Genomic DNA, 6470 nt, shown 5'->3' on the forward strand with positions numbered 1-6470 from the left:
AGAGACCCATTTTGGGTTTGGGTTCTGCAATGGGTCTCCTATTGGAGACAGCCTTAAACAATGCACTATGGGTTATTATCTATTTTGTAGCAGTTGTGTAACCCATAAATAATGCACCTCGGGTTCTTATATATTTTGTAAAAGCTAATGTGTGCATGGTAATGTGTAATGAATGTTAACCTTTTTGGATATCTATCATGTGTTCTGTGATATATTCTGTACCAGTGTGTATGTTTCAAGTATAAGGGGGTAACCTCAATAGTTTGGGCAAGAGGTCACCACATCAGTTTGTCCACCCCCATTCATCCAACCAAATAGAAAATTGGCTCATCCCATCCAACGGATATCCTTCTAACCAAACAGAAAAATGGCTCGTCCCATCCATCCAACCAAACATGCATCATGGATATTCTTATCCCTATATCTATGGATCACTATATCCCATCCAACTTCATCCTCGAACCAAACGCACCCTAAACTTAAGTACTTCTTTTAAATGTGATGTGAACTTGGTGTGAATCATATTGTGAAACTTAATCTTGCAATGATCCTAGATGAAGGTTAGATAAATGCATACTATATAGGTATGGTTCGATCGAGCGGGACACTACACCACAACACTAATATAGCGTCATACGTGTGTCGTTATAAGTTCACTAATACCGTTGAATTGTTGGTCGGTATAGCTGGCCCACAGATCAAGTGTTGGTAAATGTACCTTTTGCGTTGAACTATCTGTCGGTATAAATATTTGGCTGTATAGTTGAACCGTCGGTCGGAATAGATAAACAAAAAGGACGAACCTTCGGTCGGTATAGAGTGGTGCGCTCTCTGAAAAAGAAAAAAAGGCCCGTTGGTGGGAAGATAAAGATGGGCTTCACGCCAGCAGCCCAACTCAACACCCAACTCCCTCAACCCTAACCCCCACGTCCAGACTCCCCCCTCTCTCTCTCCCAATCTTCCAAAGCCGCCGCCCAACACTTCTCCTCTCCGTCTCTTCTCTCGCCACAACACCACCGCCGCCGCCGCCGCCGCCGCCTGTAGATCGAGATTCGCCCGGCGCCACCGCGAACGATCGAGATCGATCCAGCGCTGCCGCATAGACCTTGAGATCTTACCGGTGCCGTCTACCACTCCTCCCTTCCGAAGGTGACGGCTGCTGGATCCTATAGCCGGGCGGGATTCAAGGATGAACCGACGGATCCAGGGTGGGCGTCCAGAACCGCGACTTGCCATCTGCTCCTGCTGCTTTGGAGGTACGTGAATCATTCGCGTTCTGCTCCGTCGTGTGTCTGCCCTGCTCCCGGCGCCGCCTCCGCCCTACTCCCGTGCCTAACGAGCAATCCTAGGTTCGATTCTCACATCCTCCAATCGATTTCCCAAAAAAAGAAAAAAAGAAAACTTTTGCCGGCGTCCCCTGCCTCGCGAAACGAGCGACGCAATCCAGCTCTTCGTCTTCCTCCGCCGCCGAAGCGTGTGAGTGCGCGATGCCTCCGGCTGCCTGCTCCTCATGGCCCACCAAGCCCCATGCCGCCGTGCAACTCCCAGCGCCGCTGGCTGGCAACCCCCGATCCGCAGCTGGGGCGGTAGCCTTCGATGTCGCCTAGGCGGAGGTCGATGGGAGGCCTCCGGGATGTGGTGCCGTGGACAGGACCGCGCCTCTGGTCAACGGCAGCTCATGGAGGAGCGGGCCTCTGGCCGAGGCTGGCCCCACGGAGGAACGCGACCGCGACAAGGTGCATCTCGTGTTTCTTTCTTACATCAGATCTGAGTTCTGATCTGGATTTCCCCCGTTCTTCTGGCTGCTTGATTTTGGGAGCATGAAGGAGCAGGTAACTAACTCATTGTCGCATCTATCTGTATGAACTTCAACTGGGGCTGCAGGAGTGCGGGACCTCGTCAGTTTGAGGTGAGCAGTTGAACTGATGGTAGCATGGCATGGCTGGTTATTAACAAATTAACCATTCAAGTACAGATTTAGCAAATTTCACTTGTCTTGATTTGTTAATATGATAGCTCCTAGCTTTGTTGCTACTAATGTATGGTAACTAGAATAATTAATAATTAACAACACATTTGTGTTTTCTATGGTCAGTAGTCAAAAAATCATATTGACGAGGATTCTGTTATGCTTGCCTTTGTTTTTCCTCTGCCAGGTATGACTTTTTATATTGTGGTTATATTCACTTTTTTACAGATTATATATGGTCTTATGGGTGATATTTAGCTATATGTAGACATCTCTTGAATTTAGTTATGTCAGATTTCTAGACTGCTCAAGTTGTTAGCTGAAATCAAGTGCTTTGTGTGGTTGGCCACTGAGAATGGGAGGGGACAGCAGCCAATGAAATTGATGTCGGTACACTCAACAAGGAAGTATCTAAACAAATTTGGACAGAGATAATTTGGGCATATTATTGTGAGTAGATCACATTAGTTGAAAACAAAATACTTTTGAAGGCATAAATACTCTATTGTTTGAAAACAGAAAACTTTTGAAGGTATAAATACTGGCTTACTGCTACTTACTATTTAGTTTGACGTTAGTGTCACTTATGACTGCTTAGATTACAAGTCAATTATGCCTTCTTTTGAGTGTCCACTGCTCTTGTGACAGCTTCTGGATTGCTTCAGATACTGACATGGAACATCAGTGTCGACTATCTATTGCAATTCTGTTTTAGTTAGAGTGTTCACTTAGATCCTGCTATGACAACTTCTTCCATGTTTTTGGTGTTTGTAGATCTGACAAACACAATTCTTATTTTAGGAAGCAAATTCTTACAAAGTTTGGAAAGGAAAAGCTTTTTTACAGATATTTCTATAGCCCTTCTATATTTCCTGCGAGGTGTGTATTTTTCATCGACTATTGAGTTGTTGAATTATTGAACGGTGGATGAGCTTGTGTCTAAGATGTGAATTTGCTGCCTTTGGTCACTGGAGACCAACAAGATGAGATGGTCCTTGCTGCCTTCATGGCAAAGGACAAAGCTGCCGAGCATACACTTGGTGATATCATTCTCCAGAAGATCAGAGAGATGGATGCCAAGGTTGCAACAGGTGCATATGCTTTTTTAACTGTTATGTATATACTTCTGACGTACTCGGTATTGTAGTCGGTTACCGCGAGCTATTTTCAAGTAGCTTTAACAACAATTTTGGTATTAGTAGATCGAATTAAATGTAATTGGTGAATGCCATCTAACAGCAATTGCTGGTTGTAAATTTTTTTATATCTATATTTGTTTGCACAGACTGATAGTTCACATGTCGTAAACGATGATATAATTTTGCGGGCAGCGATGGTTTGGTATTGGCAGTAGCCTGATCTTGATTTTTTCTGTTACTCTAGCTTGTCACTATATATCTTGTTAAGATCAAACGAGATGAAATCTAGGTACAAAACCTTCTTTACCTGATCTGATCCACTGCTGGTGGGGTGGGATTTGCTGTTGCAGCTGCTGCTTACTTGGGGGTAGGAGTTAGATGATGGATGTTGCCTAATTCATAATAGCAGTAGATAGATTAGGAAATCTGTGCAAATATGCTGTTCATAACAGAAAATGGATAGTTAGGAAAATATTATCTTGATGATGTACTGAAAGGAAACTATAAATTTAATCTAGAATATATTTGTGTTCTCAGTTACTGGACTTGTCTTTTTTTATATTGGTTATGGTCACAAACTTACATACTCTTCTGACCTGTGCTATGCTGTTCTTGCAGCAGGGGAGGAGAGGCGTGCACCCAAAACTCATTGAAGCGGCTGGAACTGGCGTTAGTGTACACATCTTTGAGATGTTAAGTTGCTTGTTCAATTGCATATGTACATATAAGTATATGTGGTGCATGGCCAGCTTTGTGTTGCATTTCAGATAATACATGAGCTGAAAATAAGGCAGCACCCACTAGTAGCTGGAGCTAAAAATATGTTTTGATTTTTCAAGTGGAAGGCGCTAGATGTAACGTGATTATTTTGTGTCAGCAAGCAGATCAAACATTTTGTGAGATGGAGATGAAACATCGATGGATGTTAGTTGCTTTGGATGATATAGCATTTTGTAAAGAACTGCTTGGGGATGGATGCTAGTTGCTTTGGATGATGTAACATTTTGTAAAGAACTCCTTGGGCATGTTAGCTGTGAGGTGTGCAAGCCAGACTTGTGTGTTGTGAAGAATACTGTAATTTGGTGTCTCATGTTACTGTGAGGTGTGCAACCCAGCATGACTATTACATATACCAATTGGCATGAATGAAATCTAAGCTGTCATTGTGACTCGATTTTGTGTCTCATGTTGAATGTGACCTTGTATGTTTCATGTCTAAAAGAATATTGTAATTTGGTCAATGTGAGATTAATAATGTATTTTTGCATCATGTGATCTATGCGTTGGATTGTTGGTTGGTATAAATCCCTTTAGCCTTGAACTGTTGGACGGTAAAACTACTATATGTCATCAGCCTGTTGGTCGGTATTGCTTCAGCATTTCGTCAGACTATCGGTCGCTAAAAGTATGTCGGTCGCTATAACCCTATCCCGACGCCACTTTCAGCGGCAGCAGTTAAGTGTCGGCATAGATCTATACCGACCGATAGTCCGTCGCTGTATCCACCTATAGCGACCAATGGTGCATCGCCATTCTGGGGCTGTGGTGTAGTGGGAGGTGATGCTGACACCACCATCCGATCCCTTGCGCTCGTGCCGCTTGTTGCCAGTTTTTGCGCTCACCACCTTGCGTACCTCACGCTTCCGCTCAGAGAACGGAGCAAGGAAGAAGAGAGGGAGGAGGGGCTAATTGCAAATTTCATGTTGGCTACTAACTTTATAGGCCACGTTAGATCTAAGAGCTAAACAAAGGGATTAGACCTATGGTGAACCTCTTAAAAAGTTTATAGATCTGAAAATCATTTTTAGAGTTGATGAACCTAACTGAAAATCCCGCATAAGTTAATGGATCTCAATACATTTAACTTCTCTAGAAACCGTTTGAAGACTAGGGTGCATCAGTCCATGCCCATGCTCAATGTTTTCCTAATTTGTACGTCTTGCCTTTGCAAGAGCATTGAAACAAATGGTCCTTTGCTCTGGCAAAAATATATAAAAAAAATGAACCAACTTAGGAAAAACCAGGTGGTATTTTATTAAGAAGAAAATAACACCAAAATTCGTTTAGACGAGAATTTAAAGCCACTACAAAAAATCCTTCTTTCTATGACAAAAATTCTCATGACGGGGCAATTTTTTGTCATATAATATATCATAATATGACGCAAAAGTCTGTAGCATCATAAAATCTAGACAACCAGAACTATTTATGATGACACTATTTTTTTTGTCACATAATGGTACCAAGTGTCGTCACAAAATGTAAGTCGCCAGGAGCTAGTTGATAGTGGCGTTTTTATGACGATACATGTTGTTTTTATGTGACGGCTGTGGAGCGTCACTGTTTGTTATTTCAAATAGGAGGTGGACCCTTAACCCCTCTCTGTTGACCAGTTTCGTTCCCCATTTCCCCAACTGAAGACGGCGGTGGGCGGCCTCTGGGCAGAGCCAGCTCCACATCTCTCCAACTGACGGCACGGCGACCTCTGGGCAGAGCGCGGCGGGCGGCGTCTGGTTGGAGCTAGCTCCCCATCTCCCCAATTGACGGCATGACAACATATAACATATCCATGATATTTTGGCAGCATATAGCCTGTATGTACCTTCCAATAGGTTAAATGTGCATAGAATAGAATTCATAAATCAAGTTTAACATTGAAACATAATCATTGCATAGAAGGTTTTACAATTTCATAATTCAGATACAACAGAATCACTAATAGAAGTCCATGGTTCACAAATAGCTCTAGAAATGCAAAGATTAGTCATCATCACTGTCTTCTTCTGATATACTCGCTTCGTCTTGACTATGGTACTCAAGGAAGGTTTCATCTTCATCTTCGCCGTCTGTTTCATCACTAAAAGGTCCTAATGGCTAGAGGGGGGGGGGTGAATAGCCTATTAAAAATTTCTACAACAACACTTAACAAACCGGTTAGACAATTAAGAGGCGAAACAAGTGTTGCGCTAGCCTACTAAAAAGCAAGCCACCTACCACAATTCTAGTTTATATAGTTTCTATCCACACAATAGCTATGACAATACACTAAGTTAGTGTGCTCTCAAAGGCTAACTAAAGAGCCACACTAACCAAACTAACAAGCTCTCACAACTAGCTACACTAAAGAGCTTGACAACTAGTTTGCGGTAAAGTAAAGAGAGTGAGCAAGAAGGTTATACCGCCACGTCGAGGAAGGAGCCAAACAATCATAAGAATGAATACCAATGAAGACCAATCACTTCTAAATCAAATGATGAACACAATGATTTTTACCGAGGTTCACTTGCTTACCGGCAAGCTACTCCTCGTTGTGGCGATTCACTCACTTGGAGGTTCACACGCTAATTGGCATCACACGCCAA

The sequence above is a fragment of the Miscanthus floridulus genome, chromosome 5 (genome assembly GCF_019320115.1).
Source record: "Miscanthus floridulus cultivar M001 chromosome 5, ASM1932011v1, whole genome shotgun sequence".
Taxonomy (NCBI): domain Eukaryota; kingdom Viridiplantae; phylum Streptophyta; class Magnoliopsida; order Poales; family Poaceae; genus Miscanthus; species Miscanthus floridulus.